This window comes from Neovison vison, chromosome 13 (assembly GCF_020171115.1).
Source record: "Neovison vison isolate M4711 chromosome 13, ASM_NN_V1, whole genome shotgun sequence".
Classification (NCBI taxonomy): domain Eukaryota; kingdom Metazoa; phylum Chordata; class Mammalia; order Carnivora; family Mustelidae; genus Neogale; species Neogale vison.
This window is the reverse complement of record NC_058103.1, coordinates 35,466,915-35,487,644: the sequence shown is the minus strand read 5'-3', so window position 1 is coordinate 35,487,644 and position 20,730 is coordinate 35,466,915. Positions and strand designations below refer to the sequence as shown.

At 35.8% G+C, this 20,730-nt stretch overlaps 1 protein-coding gene across 4 annotated transcripts in view; it reads left to right on the top strand.

The window, feature by feature from the left end:
- The window catches only part of FUT8 (fucosyltransferase 8), a 318,063-nt gene that overhangs the window by 87,897 nt on the left and 209,436 nt on the right, over positions 1 to 20,730 (top strand). For 3 of the 4 annotated variants that reach the window (XM_044231322.1, XM_044231320.1, XM_044231321.1), the window contains exon 3: positions 17,461 to 17,550. The exons of the other annotated variant lie outside the window; for it this stretch is intronic. The gene's annotated coding sequence lies outside the window, so the exon portion shown is untranslated. The remainder of the gene's footprint in view (positions 1 to 17,460; positions 17,551 to 20,730) is intronic. 4 annotated transcript variants of the gene reach the window in all.

Genomic DNA, 20,730 nt, shown 5'->3' with positions numbered 1-20,730 from the left:
CTTCTTATAATTGATTTCTAGTTTGGTACTATAGAAAAGATGCTTGATATGATTTCATTTTTCTTAAATTTATGAAGACTTGTTTTGTGGCCTAACATGATGTATTCTGGAGAATGTTCCATTGGTAATTAAGTATTTTGTTGCTTTTGGTAGTGGAATGTTATGTAAATTTCTTTTGAAGTCATATGGTCAAATGTGTAGTTTAAGTTAAGTGTTTCCATATTGATTTTTTTTTTTAAGATTTTATTTATTTATTTGACAGAGAACACAAGTAGGCAGAGAGGCAGGCAGAGAGAGAGGTGGAAGCAGGCTCCCTGCTGAGCAGAGAGCCTAATGTGGGGCTCAGTCCCAGAACCCTGGGATCTAGACCTGAGCCAAAGGCAGAGGCTTTAACCCACTGAGCCACCCAGTTACCCCACCATATTGATATTTTTTTCTAGATGAACAATCCATTGTTGAAAGTGGGGTATTGAAGTTTCTATAATTATTGTGTTGCTGTCTGTTTCTCTCTTCAGATCTATTATTATTTGCTTTTTAATTTTAGTACTTCTGTGTTGGGTAGATAAATATTTAAAAATATTACAACTACTTGTTGGATTGATGCCTTTATCCTTATGTAGTGACCTTCTTTGTCTCTTCTTGTGATCTTTTGCTTTGAATGCTATTTTGTCTGATATAAGTATAACTGTTCTTGCTCCCTTTTGGTTTCCATTTGTCTAAAATGTCTTTTTCCATTCCTTTACTTTCAGTCTGTATGTACCCTTAAGATATATAAGAGAACTTAGTCCACTTACATTTAAAGTAATTATTGATAGATATGGATTTATTATTGTCATTTTGTTAATTGTTTTCTGGCTGTATTGTAATTCCTTTGTTCCTTCTTTTATCTCTTTTTTACTATTTGGTGATTTTCTATAGTAGTATGCTTAACTTTCTTAATCTTTTGTGTATGTGTTGTAGTTTTTACTTTATGGTTACCATGAGGCTTATATAAAAGATTTTATACTTGTAATAGTGTATTTTAAGTTGGTAGCAGTTTATGTCAAATGCATACTACTAACACTCTCTATTTTTACTCTACTCCCATACATTTTGTTTTCGATGTCATTATTTACATCATTTTGCCTTGTGTATCCATTAACAAATTATGTATCCAATTTTGTATCCATAACAAATTGTTATTTTTACTAATTTTTCTTTGTGCCTTCATACTAGATTCACAAGTAATTTACCCATCTTCATTACAAATTATAGTAATCTGAATTTAACTATGTATTTACTTTTGCCAGGGAGATTTTTTCTTTAGTTAGTCTTGTTGTTACTAATAAGCATTCTTTAGTTTGCAGCTTGAAGAAGACATCTTAACATTTATTATAAATCTGGTGTAGTATCAGTGAACTCCTTAAGCTTTTACTTTGCTGGAAGAATCTCCTACAACTGTGAAGGACAGCTTTGCTGGGGAGAATATTTTGGGCTGGTACTTTCTTCTTTCATGACTTTCATTCTACTTCTTTCTCACCTGCAAAAATTGTTCAGATTTTGCTAAAAAATTTCCTGATTATCTTATGGTGATCCCCTATAATGTAAAATAAATTTTTCTTTTTCTACTTTTAAGATTCTGTCCTGGTCTTTAACTTTTAACTATTATAATGAGTCTTGGCTTAAATTTATCTTGTTTGAAATTTTGTAGGTTGTTTCTTTTCCTGTGGTAAGTGTTATTCAAATAGGCTTTCAGTTCCTTTCTCTCTTTCTTTGCCTTCTGGGACCACATAATACATATATTAGTATATTTTATGGTGTCCCATAATTCTCTGAAGCTACATTCACTCTTTTTCATTCTTCTTACTCATTACTTCGCTAACTGGGTGAATTCCACTGTCCTGTCTTCAAGTTTGCTGATTCTTTCTTCCACTGATCAAATCGGTTGTTAAACCCCTCTGTTGAATTTTTCAGTTCGCTTATTTAATTATTCAGCTCTTTGTTTTGTTTGGTACTTTCCTGTATTTTTAATCTCTTTTTTGAAATTCTCATTTAATTCATACATTGTTCTCTTGATCTTGGTGAACATCTTTATGATCATTATTTTTTACTCTTGATCAGGTAAATCATTTATTTCCCTTTTATTAAGATCTGTTTCAGGAGTTTTGTCTTGTTCATTTGTTTGTAACATATTTCTGTTTCTTCATTTTCCTTAACTTTCAGTGTTGGCTTCTGTGAGTTAGATAAAACAGTCATATTTCCCAGTCTTAATGGAATGGTCTCATGTAGATGAAGAATCTTATCATTCAGCCTGGCCCTAGCTCTTGGCTGTCTCTCAAACCATTTGTGATTGTCCAAACTGCCTTCTTCATGGCTCTCAGTAGCTAAGGGTATGCCAAGATCTTTGTGTCGCCAAGTGGAGAATCAATCATCGTCGTGTATGCAGGCTGAGTGAAAGCTAGACCCTCAGGTAGCAGCTTTTAAAGTATGCAGGTAGACGTGTTTTAGAGAAAGATTGGGATCTGGATGTTTTTGTCTCCACTGTTCTAAACCCTGGGAGTTAATCAATTAAGAACTGTTTCTTTGTTTGCTACTATTTTGCGGGACATATGAATGCAATCCCTGCAGGCTGCCAGAACCAAGAAATCAAAGAGTGCATCCCCTGTGTGACAGCCATAGTACTGATAGTACCAGATGTGTGCATAAGCTCTTCTAGGAAGCTCTTTGTGATTTGTAGTGATCTACTGGGAGAATGCAGAGATGGTATCTGCTGTCTTCTCAGGTTTCATGGAAGATTGACATCTGCCTGTACATGAATGCTAAATTAGAAGCCTCATGTTCTGGCAGCAGCTTTTAAAGTATGTAACTGGTCTCTTATTGGGAATGACTGGGAGATGGGTCTTTCTGTCTGCTCCTTGTGCATTGAGCCCGAGGGAGATAGCCCCCATAGAATTATTTGTTTGCTGCAATCCTGTTGAGTCTGCTAATGCAAGCTCTGGCCACCAGAGTTAGGCCATCAAGGGGTATGTCCTTTGGGTAGCTGCTGCAAAAGCCAAGCACTGGATGAGTACACAAATTACTTTCAGGAAGATACCAGTGAGTGAGAGGTGGGCAGAGAAGGAATGCAAAGATGGTGCTCACTGACCTTTCTGGTTTCTGGAGAAGACCTGTCCCTACATGTGTGTTAAATGAGAGACCTGACCCTCAGCCTGCACCTTTTAAGATATTCAAATAGAGGGGCACCTGGGTGGCTCAGTGGGTTAAAGCCTCTGCCTTCGGCTCAGGTCACGTTCTCAGGGTCCTGGGATCAAGCCCTGCATCGGGCTCTCTGCTCGGCAGGGAGCCTCCTTCCTTTCCTGCCTCTCTGCCTACTTGTGATCTCTCTCTCTCTGTCAAATAAATAAATAAAATGTTTTTAAAAAAGATATTCAAATAGACATATTTCAGGAAAGAATGGTACTATTTCTTTGTTTGCTATGGTTTTCTGGATCTTGTGGATACAAACCCCATTGGCTTTCAGAGCTAGATGTTTTGGTCTGTCCCTGAGTTGATGGAAGTCTTAAAAGTGACACTAGATGTTGCGTTGAAACCCTTTAGTCTTTCCTTTTTTTTTTTTTTTTTTTTAAGATTTTATGTATTTGAGAGAGAGCATACACAAGTGGGCCCACCAGCAGGGCAAGGAAAGGAGGGGGAGAGGAAAAGAATCTCAGCACAGAACCCCAAGTGGGGCTCCATCTCATGACCCTGAGATCATGACCTGAGCGAAAACCAAGAGCTGGATGCTCAACCAGCTGAGCCACACAGGCACCCCAGAAAATCTTTACTCTTCAGGGAGAAGTCAGCAGTTGTGAATTCTCTCCCGGTAGTATGTTGCTGTGCTGGGAATGGGGTTTATGGAAAGAGTCTGGTCTCATAACTGGTCTCATAGTTACACAAAATAGGTGGCATGGGGAAGGAGAAAAAAAAAAATTAGAGTTTCTGCAAAATTACCAAAGGAAAGAAGTGCTATATACTTTCTAATGTACTTTTTAATGTTAAAAAAATTAAAAATTCCAAAACCTAAGGAAACTGAGAAAGCTTCTTGGACTTATATAACAATTTTTATCTATTAGTTGCAGAGCCAAAACAGTAAGAAATTAATTTTATATAAAAAATAGCTTTTAACTATGAAGTCCTCCTGTCATTCTTCAGTTCGTTAAACTTACTTTTGGTTGTTATTATTTTTAAAAAAAATGTAATTAGGCAGTTCCAAGAAAGCTTCGGAACAGCTGTAATTACAGCTGCAGATTTAGTCAAAATAGGGGTTTTTAAAGTCTCCACTCCCCTTTCGCATCTCTTTCCCTCACCCTAAGTAACCCAAATTTAGTTGTAAAAGTTTTGGTGCACTCAGGATTCCTGAAACTGAAGTGCCATATGTTTAACTGCATGCAGATGTGATGATTATACGTGACTCTTCGTTAAGATTTTCCGAAACCTTTTTAGTTTTACTACTCTATGCACAGTTAAATGATTTTTATCAGCTTGTTTCTGTATTTAATTTTACAGATATACGTGTATTCCAAACATAGTTTATTAATTTTTATCAAGGTTCAGGCATCTGCTAAAACTACTTAGGGGGATAATAGTCTTTAAATTTAAATTTGAGCTAAATGATGCTGCTATTATTACAAGCTGACTGGGAATCTGTTATACCTTACGTCTATGTTTTTCTTCAAATTTTACTTCAAATATTTTTTAAAAATATTCCTTCAAATTTTACTCTATAGGAAGTTAACTTTAACCTTGTCTAAAAACAAATTTGGTAAATCTTTAATTGGAGAAAGTTCTGTTATGATAAATCAGAAGTTAAATATACATCCTTGTTAGTACTCCCCTCACTCTTCCTTCCTTAGCTTTATGATCTAGAGATGTGGATGTCATTCTGAGGTCTGGTTTGCTGTTAGTCAGGGATTGGCCATAAGGGTTATGAAAAATATGGCTGAGCGAGGTTTGGGGCCAAACTCTCTGTCTCAGTTAGTTGCCATCTCCTTTGCAGATGTTAGTTATGCTGAATATCATTCATGGACTACAGTAATTTAACTTGGATTCTAACTGTAATTTTGCAGTGTTATATTCTCAGAATTTGTTTAAAAATTGTAGTTATTTGTGGTTGAATCACACATAGGGAAATTCAAGAAGTCTTCTGCCAAAGTTAACAATTTAACACTTTCAGGCAGGTAAGCAAATGAAACATACCTGTATGTGTATACCACCATGTTCAAAGGGATAAGGTTACAAAGATATATGGTTCTTACCTTTAAGTACAGTGGGTAGAAAAGATACAAATATGTGCATTAGTTTAAGAAATCAACTTCTAGGGATGCCTGGGTTGCTCAGTCAGTTAAACATCTGCCTTCAGCTCAGGTCATGATCCCAGGGTCTTGGAATTGAGCCCTGCGTCAGGTTCCTTGCTCAGCAGTGAGTCTGTTTCTCTCTCTCCCACTGCCCCTCTGCCTGCTTATGCTCTCTCCCTCTCTCCTCTCTCTCAAATAAATAAATAAAATCTTAAAAAAAAGAAATAAACTTTTAGAGGGTAAATAAACTTGGATTTAAAACTCTAAACTAGGAACTCTTTCGATCATAAAGAAATACCAAAACTCTAGACCAGTTTTCTTCTACATGAGGAAACAGATTCAAAGAAGTGGAGTGAATTAAGTCATCAATTTGGAAGTAAATAGGACATTTATTGGACATTCTAAATATGAACTCAAGAGTGACAAAGGTAGCAAGTTAACTTTGCTCTTAGAATCTTGGATGTCAGCTAATGTCGATTGATTGCTCATTGTAGGTACTTTTAGCAAGAAACTGCTAGTTCTTTCCTCACAGGAGTCTAAGTGGGAGTATCAGCAGAATGTGGACTTATATAGTAGGTTATTTTTAGAGAGATAAAATTGAACAAAAGCCATTTCAGAGAATACTGCTGAATTCAAATGAATAGTTAAATACATTCATTAAGACAGAATAAAGAACTGTATTTACAAAATTACATAACTTAAAACATAGATTGGCTTATTTGAGATTGAGTATAATTTTGATGATGAAGATACAACTAATTATGTAAAAATAAAGGAAGAAACTTAACGGAAAGAAACTAAAACTGAAGCTTTAAAAAGATAGGAAAAATGAAATGCGAAAAGTAATTTAATTTTATTTAGGGACTGGCTACCTATTTATCTCATTACCAGAATTTGATGTTGTCATCGTCTCTTCTTTCATCTTCTTGCTTTCTCTACTGGTGCTCTCTGAAAAAGGCTCTAGTGTGGTATGGTGTGTGATACAGGTCAATGTAGTTCTGGGTTTGTCTTGGATTTAAGGTTTGTGTATTTAAGACATACAAAATGAATAATTTTGAATTACTTTAACTTCTGAGCTTCAATTAAGGTACTTCATGAAAAATGAGATTAGGTCTTGGATATGACTATAAGATTGTTAGAATAATCAAATGAAGGCACATGAAATGTTCTAAAAACTGAAGACTTCATGAGGTATATAATATATTTTTTATAATTATAGATTCAATCCAGCTTGACAAATACTTGAGTATCCAATATGTCAGAGCCAGGGTTGTAGACTTTTGAATTCAGGAAGATAGAGTCCTGTGTAATTTGGGGAAGAAACAAAATATATACATATAATATATGTATAATATATAATGCAAATGTCTATAATGTATGACAGAATATGAAAAGGGTAATAAGAGGTTCAGCTGAACCAGATTGTGGCTTAAGTTAAAGAACTGTCCCCCCAGAATCTGCTCGAAGTCCATGAGACTTGGTATGCCACAAGTGACAAAGTGAGTATTTTGACCTTTTCTTACATATCTTCTGCTTTTTGAACCTTTAAGTAAGAGTGGACAGATTTTTAACTTGCATTGTAATGTGGTGAAAGTCTAAACTTGGGCTCTTCTACTGGTTGCAGATGGGCGCTTACTGATTTTTTAGGTGTCCAGACATGAATCAGTAGCTGAGTCAAAGTGCCACAAAGAATGTATAATTTTAGATTGGTGAGTATTGTTAGTGGGATAGGTTCTAGATTTTAATATCTGGGTTGGATCTCTTGAAAAGGACATAGGTGATTAAAGGGATGCTTGAGGAACATCTGTCCAACCCCCTTGAAGATAGCTTTTACAGGGTCCAGAATTAGCCTGTTTCTCATAGTGAGGAATCTGTTTGTTATGTGATGAAGTATACTTTCTTACGGGCTCTTGTGTTTGGAATTCTTTGTTTTTGTCAGACCAAGTGACCTGCTCCATCTGCTGTCTATATTTTTTACAATTTATTAGATATGCTAAAAGCTTGAATAAGGAGAGAACCTGTTGACAGGCCAACCAGAAATAGAAGAGGAGAATGATAGGTTCAGGAAGCAAGTCAAAAAAGGAAATAATAATGATAATAGCTAATACTTATGAACATTGAAGTTCCAGGCCCTGTTCTAAATGCTTTTCTTTTATTATCTTATAACAACATATGGTATTGATATTTTAATAGTAAATATGAGTTAAATGAAATGTTAATTTAATGTTAAATGGTAATAATATTTATCCCTGTTGCAGACAAGGCTGCTGAGCTATAGGGCTTTGCACAACAAGAGGCAGGGTTCATGCTAGGGATATTCGGTTCTATATATCGAATTCTAATGCCACCACATACTATTTGTTAGAGATAATCTGGAGGCTCTTTTGGGAAAAATTCTCAGCCTCCTCTTCTCTAAGTACAGTATTCATTAGAGATAAAAGATGAATATATTAAAGCCAGTAACTTGGTTGGCAAAGGTGGGGTAGAGGAGGTGAAATATAGAATTTATTCAATGTTTCAAGACTGAATGAAGGTATCAGAAAGGAAGGAACCTGAATATGCATATAATCTACTTTGCAAATCAGGCAGGAAGGGAATTTTGGTTAGGCTATTGTAATGAGATTTTATGATGCTACATAGTCATGAAAGATTGACATAGAAATAGTTTCATAAGAGCTTATGATTGATCACTAGTTTATAGACCAGCATCATCCAGTAGAAATATAATGTGAACCATGCATGTACTTTTAAATTTTCTGGTAGCCATATTAAATAAGGTAAAAAGAAACTGGTGAAAGTAGTTTTAATAATATATTTTATTAAACCTAATATATTAAAAATATTACCTGAACTGCTAATTAATATAAAAAAAATCAATGAAATCTTTTGTATTCTTCCTACTAAGTATGAAATCAGTGTATATTTTACACTTACAGAGTTTCTCACTTCAAATTAACCATATTTTACATGCTGAATGACCGTATTTGGCTACTGACTACCTTACCTGACAGTGCATTTATGTACCATTAAAAGATAAAGGATTGGTTTGTCTTGTTATGTTCTTAAAACATTTCTGATTGAATTACAGATAGATGATTTATTCTCCCTGTGTGTATATAGCACACAAGGAGTAGAGGTTATGATCTGGGGTCACAAAGGCATCACTCACTATTCAGTTGTGTCTAGAGAATTTGCTCAGAAGGGGAATATATTTTTAATATTTAGTAAGAAGGGATGAGGAGAGATTTACCAAACATGTCTGCCTTCAGCTCAGGTCATGATCCCAGGGTCCTGGGATCGAGGCCCACATTGGGCTCCCTGCTTGGTGGGAAGCCTGCTTCTCCCTCTCACACTTCTCCTACTTGTGTTCCCTCTCTCACTCTGTCTTTCTCTGTCACATAAATAAAATCTTAAAAACAAAAACCCATGATGTTTGTTAGTCAGCAACTTTGTGCCTCTGCCTGGGAACCTTCACAACCTCACTAATTTGCTTTTTGTGGGATTTTATATATATATATATATATATATATATATATATATATATATAACTAAACAGATCACTTCAAAATGACAAATCTTTCATAATTGGGGTGCTTGGGTGTTTTGGTCCATTAAGTGTCTATCTTTGCCTTGGGTCATGATCCCAGATTCCTGGAATCAAGTCCCACATCACAGGGGCTCGCTTCTTCCTATCCTCCCCCTTGTGCTCTCTTTCACTGTCTCTGCTCTCTCTCAAATAAATAAATAAAATGTTAAAAAAATGAATCTAATTGTAGAAGTATAATATGCATTCTTTGTAAAAATTTAGATGGTAGAGATACCTACTTTTATGTGTTTAATCAACAGATCTCCAGCAGAAGGAAGTGTTACCACTTCGGCTTCTTTCTGTAGTACTGGGTTCCTTGGGCTCTGTAGCATTCCAGTGAATCAGAACCTCTTTGGTTTGTATGGGAGAGGTATTCTCTCCCTAAAGGAGAGGGTGAGCAAATGGGAGATAGGTGTTTTCCCTGGCCGAGTTATATTTGTATATTGTTCTGTATTATGTACCATTTTATATTTAGCTAAGAGCTAAATTTTAATGCAGTTCATTAAAAATCTGTCTAGAGCGTTATCTATAAATTATAAGGTTTTTTTTTTTTTTAAAGATTTTATTTATTTATTTGACAGAGAGAGATCACAAGTAGGCAGAGAGGCAGGCAGAGAGAGAGAGGAGGAAGCAGGCTCCCTGCTGAGCAGAGAGCCCGATGCGGGACTCGATCCCAGGACCCTGAGATCATGACCTGAGCCGAAGGCAGCGGCTTAACCCACTGAGCCACCCAAGCGTCCCTATAAATTATAAGGTTTGTAAAACTAAATAGCCTCCACGAGACTTACATTAACTTGTTGAGAGTTATCAGATTAAAATAAAATAAAATTAAAATTAAAAAATAAAATAAAATCTGCTCTTTGCAATTTTAACAGAATAGAATGTGCTTTTATCATTAGTAATTTTCATTTTCTGAATTTCTAGTTTTGGTGGTATGTGTATGTTATCAGTATATACATATCTTTTTTTGCATGACTAATTGTGTGTGTGTTTTTTTTTAAAGATTTTATTTATTTATTTGACAGAGAGATTACAAGTAGGCAGAGAGGCAGAGAGAGAGAGGAGGAAGCAGGCTCCCTGCTGAGCAGAGAGCCCGATGCGGGACTCGATCCCAGGACCCTGAGATCATGACCCGAGCCGAAGGCAGAGGCCTAACCCACTGAGCCACCCAGGCGCCCCTAATTGTGTTTTGTTATGAACGTCATTCAAGTGGGGAAGATTTGTGGAAACCAGTGCCTAAAATGCTTACCATTTTAGAGATAGCTGGTTGGAACAGGCAAGCTAGAAATGTACTTGGGAGGAGAAAATGGTGGCCATTTGGGAGGCACAGAGATGAGGGGAAAACAGATGCTTTGAGACAAGGTCCAGAATGATTTAAAAAGTAAATGATTCATACAAAAAACTTAATCATTAGGAACATAAGCAGATTTTATAAAATTTGAGTAGAAAGCATCCTGAAGGAGAACTTTGAATTGCATATTTATTCTGTTCATATTTTGTGATGGGTGAAATATAGCATTCTCCTTATTGTTTTGAATTCATCGCCTTGTAGCTTCTTAGAAGAAAGAAGATTTTTCTTTCTTACTCTTAACTAAGGATTACAGCCCTTTGACGGGAAGTCAAGAGACTTTGAGTTTGTAATGTTTTTGAGTTAAACAGGTTAATGACTTAGACTGGATTTCATTTACCTTTTTATTCATATTGTCTGCTGGACAATATGACTGTATAACTGTTAACAGTCATACTGGCCCTTACCGTGGAGTTATTGCTAATTCATAATTTTAAAGTGCTGTGAAAATATTAAATACTCTTTAAATATTAAGTATTATATTTATTAGAACATTATTTAATATGAAGTAGTTTACTCATTAACCTGTACTTAATTTTGGTTATTATAATTACCTATTGTTAACCACCCATCATAGTATATGCCTGTCTTTCAGTTTCTTAGTCATATAAGAACATTTGTGAGACATGCTTAGGTCATGGTTGACCTGGGGTGATTCAGGAAATTTCTTATAAAGTGTAGTTATGACTATAGAATGATTTTGTGCTTACTGTTGTTGTCCTGCTAGTTCTGGAAGTTAGCCTAGGATAAGTAAAGAGTTCAGGTTTTGGAGTCACAGGTATCACCTTGAATCCTTTCTCTGCTCCCTAACTATCTCTGGACAAATTATTTGCCCAGACAATTTATTAAACCTTAGTTCCTACAACTTGGAAATAAGTAACAACCATGTCTTATAGAGTCATTATGATGACCCCCACAAAGTTGACTCTTACTAGGGATAATAGCAGCTTACTGTTTCCTCCTTTTAAAAATTTATTTATTTATTTTTTATAAGATATTTTACTTTATTCATCTGAGAAAGAAAGTGCAAGCAAGTGAGAGCACAAGCAGGAAGGAGGGTCAGGGGAGAGGGAGAAGCAGATTCCCCACTGAGCAGGGATTCCCAACACTGGGCTTGTGCTTCTAGGACACTGGGATCATTACCTCAGCTGAAGGCAGACACTTAACCCACTGAGCCACCCAGGTGCCCCTCTGTGCCCCCTCTTCTTCTTCTTCTTCTTCTTTTTTTTGTTATTTAATAAAGACTTTTTTTTAGAGCAGTTTTATGTTCACAGCAAAATCATATCCCCTGCCCCTGCACATGCATAGACTCCTCCATTATCAACATTCCCCACCAGAGTGGTGCATTGTTGTAATTGATGAACCTACATTGACATATCATAATCACCCAAATCCATAGTTTACCCTAGGGTTCATTCTTCCTGTTGTACATTCTGTGGGTTTGGACAAATGTATAACATGTATCCATCATTATAATACATAGTATTTTCACAGCCCTAAAAATCCTTTCTCCTTTCTATCTATTCATCTCCATTGCTCTTTCCCTAACTTCTACCTGTGACAGCCCCTGATTTATTTTTTTATTTTTTTTACTGTTTCCATAGTTTTGCCTTTTCTAGTATATCAAATAGTTGAAATCAACAGTATGTAGCCTTCTCAGATTGGTTTCTTTTTACTTTAAGTTTCCTCTGTGTCTTTTCATAGCTTCATAACTTACTCCTTTTTTAGTGCTGAATAATATTTCATATGTATCAAAGCTTACTTTTTTATTTACCTACTGAAGGACATTTTGGTTGCTTCCAAGTTTGGCAGTTATGAATAAAGCTGCTGTAAACATGCATATACAGAGTTTTGTGTATAAATTAGTTTAGGTAGCAGCTAGTTTAATGAGCATTTCTTTATCTTAGAAACTTATAGACTTTACATGCAATATATCATTTAATTCATTTTTTTAAAGATTTTATTTATTTATTTGACAGACAGAGATCACAAGTAGGCAGAGATGCAGGCAGAGAGAGAGGAGGAAACAGGCTCCCTGCTGAGCAGAGAGCCCGATGTGGGGCTCGATCCCAGGACTCTGAGATCATGACCTGAGCCAAAGGCAGAGGCTTTAATCCACTGAGCCACCCAGGCCCCCTCATTTAATTCTTATATCTGTAATAGATTATGTAAAGTTCATGGCCTATGGTAATGTATGTCCAACAACTGGTTGTTATTATTTTTTCTCTGTCTTAATTCCAAGCATGTAGTTTAATCAGAAGTTGAAGCTCTTAAGACGAGGGATAGGGGTGGGTAGTCTGATCAGACCTAAAGGGCTTATAGGGAAGTTGAGAGTGGTTTGAAGGTGCAGTACATATGAAAGTGTAATTTAAAGATAATCTGCATAATAATTACTTAGGAAGCTTGTTAAAATGTATAATTTTGGGTTCATTCTCAGAAACTCAGACTTTATGATTCAGAATTCCTGGTCATGGGCCCAGAAGTCTATAATTTTATGAGCTTAATATGTAATTCTGATTGACAATGAAGTTGAGAATCATCTTTTTAAGTTTATTCTTCCTGATGAAAATATGATTCAAGTGATTTTTAAATAGTTATTTTTCTTTGCTACAATAAGTCTTTTTATTGATGATGGAGGTAGTAAATTTTTTTCGTTTAAGTTTTTACACAGGATGTATAATAAATACAATTTTTCTGTGTTATGAGGGTAGAAGGAGTAGTGATTACTCATTTGACTCATATTTAGTAAACATAACTTATTTGAGGTATATTTTATTTTTCATAGGTCATATTTTACTTTATTATTCAAATAATGTAGTGTTTTAGAATAGGGTAGCAAAGGAAGGTAGACTGAGAACACATACTATTATGAAGATAGGAGGACAGATGAAGAGAGTGGTTTTCTGGTTTTAACTAGAAGGAGAAAGTAACTACAAATAGGTTACATAACTAATATGGATAATTAAAACCTGATGGAAATTTTCAAGAGTTTTGGTATGGGTAATTTTGTTAGTCATATTAGTGAAAAGAGTCATATCAGGAATACTCTGCTTCTGTGTTTTTTGACAGTTGTTCTCTATACCCAACATAGGATTCAACTCATTATCTCAAGAGCGAGAGTCGTGCACTCTACTGACTGAGCCATCAGGTGCCCTTTTTTGTTTTGTTTTGTTTGTGTAACGTCTGCACTCCATATCAGACCAGTTAAATCAGATCTCTGTTATTGTGTTCTGAGCGTCATCATCATTATTACTATTTTGTTATTTTTGTCAAAAATTCTCATTCATTCTCATGTGTAAACAGCATTAAGAGCTACTATTTTAGTGATTCAAAGGAAAGTCAGTAAGCTAAGAAGCTCCGTTTCATGTCTTCCTTTATTTTATCTTCTATCATCTTAAGCATCTGTAGGGTGATGAAGCAGAACTGGTTAGAACTCTTTAACTGGAAGGCAGCTAACATCCTGAAGTTTTCTTTTTTTGGCCTGAGCTAAGAAGTGACTCCTTGAATCTCTCCTCATGCATCCTATTGCCTGTTGCTTTCATCAATTTTTGGTAATTTCTTTCACTTCTCTCTAATTTGTCAGTGGCTTCCTGAAAGTAAAACTCAAGATCAGTATAAAACTACTTTAATAAAACAACAGTGGCAGAGGCAAAAGAGTAAAGTTCCTTCCACTTCTTAAATTCTGTGATTTGTTATGTAAAGTGGACAACTATATTTGTTTTAGACTTTTTATTGGCCTTTTCTTTATATTTTTGGGGATTAAAATGTATTTTCTTTCTGTCATGATATTTGTTCAATATATTGCTTTTTTTTTTTTTTTAAAAGGGACTTTATTTATTTATTTGACAGAGAGAGAGTGTGCATGCATAAGCAGTAGGGGCAGTGTTGGGGGCAGAAGGAGAGGGAGAAGCAGGCTCCCTGCTCATGCTGAACAGGGAGCCTGAAGAGGGTCTCTATCCCACCTGAGCTGAAGACAGACATTTAACCGACTGAACTACCCAGGAGCCCCCAATATATTATTTCCTCAAGTTGTGTTTCCTCATCTTTCTCAACCATACTTCTTGCATCCATTTCCCATCTTGCACCCATTTTGGGGGAGAGGCAGTAAATATTTTCTCATAGGCTGTCATGTTTTCAGAAAATAGTTTTCCTAAGCGATCAAAATCATGTTGGATTTTATTCTGTGTAGGCACTATATATCAGTTAGAATCTGGACAGGGAAGCAATCTACACTAGATCTTTCTGCTGAGAAAGTTAATATAGTCAATGGATTATACAGGTGTTGGAGTTGAAAGAGCAAAAGGGGAACATTGGAGTAACGCAGAGATGATAATTGCAAAAAGCTACAACCATCAATACTGGGGGAACAAAAAAGGGCTTAGGAGTAGAGTTGGGGCTCAAAACCTCTGGAGGGAGTACTGTCTGGCTTCTGCTGATACTTCTGAGAGTGTTGGAAAAATTGGTGGCTGTCACCAACTGCTGCTGCTGGAGTGGAGGGCCTATGCTGGGGCAGTGCTGACTGGAAAAAGCAAGTTTCTCCTAGTGCTCTTATTAGCAACAGCCAGCCAAGCTGGCTGGCCAAAGAGAAAAGTAGTTTCCAGAGTCTCTTTTCAGCATCACTATGTTGAGTATTAAAGGCTGGATTTGGAGCTAAAAGACAATAGCTGAATAATGAGCACATACAGCTTTCTCCTCTTCTGGTTACATGACAGTATGGTCCTTTGGTCTCTTGATCTCTTTCTGAGCTATTGGAACTGCTGTATGTTCTTAGAGTCTAGGATTTGGAATGGAAGGGGTTGTTACTTAATTAACTTGTCTAGTTCATGTGATTCAGGGGTAGGAGATGGGACCACCTGCTCCAAGATAACTGTCATAGCCTTTCTTGGGATCTGAGATTTAATCATTAGATACTAATTCCTTTGTCTCTCAAGGGGTTTCTATTTTTCAAGATCCCTTATTTAAAATATAAAAATTGGGGCACCTGGGTGACTCAATAGGTTAAGCATCTGAGCCTGACTGGCTCAGTTGAGATCAAGCCCTGTGTTAGGCTCCCTGCTCAGTGGGAAGTCTGCTTGTCCTTCTGACCCTTTCCCTGTTCATACTCTCTCTCTCAAATAAATAAAGAAAATCTTAAATAAAATAAAGTACAAAGATTATGGGAGGAATAGTGATGCTTTTAAACCAAAGGTTAAAAACTGATTGCTTATTGGACAGTGGCCTGAAGTAAGAACCAGTCTTCGAACAGATTATACCTTTTTTCTCATTCTAATCTTCCTGCAGAGATTCTCAAATATTAATACCTATGTGAATTATTTGGGGATTGTTAAAATGCAGAATCTGATTCAGTCTATCCCTGGATAGGGACTGAGACTCTGCATTTCTGACAAGCTCCAATGGGAGGCTTAAGTGACTGCCCCTAGATTAGACTTTTCATCTCCTTTTGCTGCTTTGAAAACCACTGTTCTGGCTTACATCCCCTGCTGGACCTGGGTTTGAGTGGCTGAATGGTGAGTGATCATAAAGGAAAAGTTCTCTTGCAAGCTTAACTTTCTAGGAATATTTTGAGCAATCTTAATAGAGATTTATAGCTGTTTCTTTCCAGGTGGAAAGAGAAGGACATATGCCTCTGAATAGGTTGAATTTTTGTCCATAATTTTGTTTGACTGCATCGTCTGCTCTGGATGCAGAGACATGTCTATCACTTGTAGTTTTCCTGGGTTCTTTTCAGTAATTTCATACATGTTTAAGGGGAACTGACTAATGGGAGATAGGATAGGAGGACAATTAATAAATTCATGCATGAGATATCTTGCCTTCATTAGAGCCGTTATTCTTGATTAAATAGAGCTATCTCTGGATTTCAAAAATTGAATTTGGTTTGAATTTCATACTAATTGCATTTCCGCACTTTTGACACTTTCATATACTTGTCTTCAAAGTGTAGAGTCTTGCCTTGATGCAAATAAGTGGTAGTCTATCTTTTATGTCTTTTATTTTTTAAAAGATTTTATTTACTTATTTAGAGAGAGAGAAAGAGAGACAGAGTGTGTGTGTGTGCCCAGGGGTGTGGCAGAGAGAGGGGGAGAGAGACACTCCAGCAAATTCTGTGTTAAGTCTGGAGTTGGATCCCACACCCCTGAGATCAGGACCTGAGCTGAAACCAAGAGTCAGAAGCTCAACAAACAGTGCCACCCAGGTGCCCCAGAAAAATGGTGGTCTATCTTAATGGAACTTTGAAGGCAGCCCAAATTTATGAAGTTGTTAAATGCTTTTTACATTTGGATTTTACTTACCAGTCCATACCTGGCCACATGAGTAAAACATTAATCTTTTATTCAGTTGCCATCTTTCCAGATTCTCTCTTTGCAGCCACCTCATCCTCATTCCTGGATCTTTCTTTTTTTCTTTACAGACTTCGATTTTCAAAGATTCTAAGTACTTTCTTTTTGTCTGATATGAATATTATCCTTAAATTTTTAATTCAGGCTATGGATGATAATTCAGGCTATGAATAGAGAAATAATTGGCCCCTTTATCAGCTGAGGTGAAAGAGTTTAAATGAAAGTTAAGGACTTAGGGGATTCCTACAGAAAAGAAGGGTGAAAAAAACTCAGTTTTAGGATCCTGAACAAAGCATTTTGATTGGCATATAGAGACCCTTGCATGTACATAAACGCCCATATTTGAATATTTATAGCAGATAATCTGTCAAAATTACTGTTATTTTAATTTGCCAAGCTTGGCTGATTGCTGCAGTTGGATGTTAGCTGAATTCTAGATGAGGAACTGTAAATATGATCTAGTGTGAAGCATGTTTTTTGTCCTTGAAGCTGTTTGAATATCCCCCCTCCCTGTGTGTGTGTGTGTGTGTGTGTGTGTGTGTATGTTTTGTTTTTAATAGTGAGCCTTTTTGTATAGCTGAACTTCCATGCTGTTAAGGAAAAAATAAAGTGGTGTGAGAACAGTAAATATTAAAAAAATTTTTTTAGTTGGAAAAAAATTTATTCACATTTAGTGATCAGGAATTGCTTAAATCGTTTTAACTATTTGTTCAATCTTCAAAGGAGCTCTCCCTAGAGATTTCAAACTAGGGACATGTATCATATTTGAATAGCCTGTGAGATATTATGTGAGATATGTTTCATGTTAACAACAAAGAAAATGCATAATTGTAGGTAATTAATGTTATCCTTTTTTTTTCTCATTTTGCACAGTGATAATTTTAGTAACCCAGATTCAAGCAATAATACCTTCCTTTGGAAATACCATGTGGTTTTGTCAGTTTATGTTCTAGTGGAAGGAAGGTAAGCCGTTTTTCACAGTTAATATTGAAATAACTTTACTAATAAATCAAATTGTTCTCTTTAAAAGTTAGGGAATCCTTTTTTCTTTAGGTAGGTAGTGTTCCTTCACCCAGAAAGTACTATATTATTTATTGATGCTATATCACTTTTCCTCAAAAGATTCTACTGATACTACATTATTTCAGCTCTGGAGATAATCTGGGACTTCCTTAAAAATCATGTGACTTTTTTGGGAGCAGGAGTACATTCTGAGCTCTGTCTGCTAGATTACCTTGTCGCAGCCATTTTCACCTGGATAGTTTATTTTTACGTATATATAACCACTTGACATAATGAGAGAATCTTAATTTTTGTTTTTTGGTTTTTTTCTTTTGATGTTTTCATTTATCTTTTGTGAACTGACATAATTGGCTCCATTTTTATTAGTTATTACTTTAGCTAGAAACTATGCTAATTACTTAGACTTAGTTTTAGTTTGATTCTGAATTTGTTTTGGGATTGCAGGAACGTGGGGTCTCAAGAATATATTTTACGTTAAGCAAATTAAGAATGGAACTTTCAGAGCATTCTTTTCTTTCACAAGCGTCCATCTTCATTCTCATTTGACCTCTTTTGGGGTCAATTACTCTTTCTTCATATATTACTCTTTCCTCATATATATATTTTTTTTAGTATATATGTGTGTATATATATATATATATATATATATTTTTTTTTTTTAACTAATTACTGTAGTCACTTTTCCCAATGTTTTTTGTGACCATCCTCAAATCATTTCCTATGTCTTTCACCCTAATTCCTCATTATCCTCATAAGAAAAGTATTTATCCAGCTTTGGTGGCTCTCCTCTGGCTGAAGAGCAAGATTATTAATGATTCCTTAAGATGTTACCCTTGTTCCTAATTTTGTAATGGTTCACCATCTGTTCAATATATTAAGGGCTCAGAAATGTGTGTTGTACCTAATACATCACAGATGTGAAACAATAATAATAAAATAAAGTTCTATTTATGTGAAGTGAAGATACTGCTAATACGTTCCCGTGGATTTAGTTAGTCTGACATTCTTGCTATGTTTGGGCACTTATTTGCAACATGCTTTCACATTTCTTAGAGTGAATTAGATATTTTCATCTTATTTAACCAGCATGCATTTGATTAAGTATGTTAAAACTCAGTTGAATAAAATTTAAGTCAATAATATAAAGAGTAATGAGCTGTTTTACAGTGTAATTTGGAAAAAAATTAGCTGTATTTCTTGTTATAAGAACAGCAGACAGCATCATACAGTGGACTACGATTTTCTAAGTAAATTAATTTTGATAAAGGTTAATTGCATAGTAATAGCAAATGCTAGGAATTGGCATCCAAATGTCAAATTTCACAGACAAATTTTAGTTTTTTTACTGATTTTTTTTCCTCCAGAGGAAGAATATGAAAACTTAAGTTTGCTTAGAAGATATTATCATTCTATTTAGGAATTAAGAAATAGGCTTTATTTTTCTGCAAATTGAGCAGCAAAGATACCAGTGAATTACAGTTTTTATGGATAGATTTTTTTTGAAAAGCCCCTATGGAAATCTAATATTTAGGTCTTTATTTAGGAGCTGCTTTTAGTTTGTAATCATAATTCAGGATCTAAATGATCCCTATAATTTTTTATTATATATGTGTTTTCATTGTTTCAGAAAGAAAGGGTGGAGTGTTATTATTTAATAATTTGCATTTTGGTATTACTTATAGGGTGAACTCTATGATCAGTTGTATTTTAGGTAATTTATATGCCATTTAGACAAATACAGATCTCTGTTTTCTCTCTCTCCTTAATAGCATAAGAGTGTTATATATCACTTTATCAGTTAGCAAAATGTGAAGGTAAAAATTGAAAATGGAGACTTTTCAGGGGTTTTTGGCCTGGCATGCAAGTTATCATTCTATTTTAACAGTAAGTAAGAATCCAAACAAATTGAAAACTTTCAGCTTTCTTAGAGTTTTCATAGAGGTGAGGTCATAGGGCTAGCTGCTATCCCCAAATTGGAGAGACAGAAAGGTAAATACAGAGAATGACAACTTATTCTAGCAGAGCATAGGAGCAGAGACCTCTAAGGTAACCAGTACTGGGTAGGGAAAAAACCTAAAATGTAATTAATGAATTGCCAGAGGCTCAGTGTGGTAAGTCTGAGGTAGAAACTCTAGGGGGGCCCAAGTATAAGAATCCCACATTTTTCAAGGTTTTACCTCCAGCTCCACCATGTCTTCACAGAGAGAATTAGAGAAAAGTGCCCTGGTACTTCCTACATAGGAAGGGGAAATCAATCATTTTGAAATATGCCAAGGCATTCTGTTTTTCTTGACAAGATTTGCCCTAAAGAAAAGTTATTTTGTCAGTGTCTAACCTTTTATGGTGTTATAAGAGTCTAACTGACCTGGAGGAGGGGGAATGCCCAACTCTAGGCTGTTTCAGCCTTCTGTGGAGGGGAAGAAAATTGTCCAATTTCAGCCATCCTGTTCCTCCTCTAGCCATCCTCTTTGTCCTAAGGTGTGTGTGTGTGGTGGGGATGGTGGTGCCGGAGGATTGAGAAGAACTTCTGAAGGTCATAACTTGGGAGCACAGACTCACTAAAAGACTGAGACCTAATCATAGAACACTTCTCTTACCCCACATTACTAATGCCTGTTTGCTACAAAGTTCCTTTTTTCCAGTGCATCATGTCTGGCTTCCAACAAAAAAATTACAAGGCATGCTAAAAAGCAAAAGTACAGTTTACAAAGACAGAGCAAGCATCAGAATCAGACTTAAACACAGCAGGGATATTGGAGTGATCGGACTAGGAATTTAAAACAATTATGACAAATATGCCAAGGGCTCTAATGAAGAAAATAGCCAGCGAGAACAGATGGATAATATATGAAATTCTAAGAAAGAACAAAAATGCTAGAAATTAAAAAATACTGTGACAGAAATAAAGAATGCCTTTGATGGGCTCATTAGAAGACCGAACATAGCTGAGGAAAGAATCTCTCTGAGCTTGAGGATATGTCAGTAGAAACGTCTAAAATTAAAAAACAACGAGGGGCACCTGGATGGCTCAGTTGGTTGAGTATCCAGCTCTTGGTTTTGGCTCAGGTCATGATGTTGGGGTTGTGGGATCAGGCACTGTGTCTGACTCTGTGTGCAGTG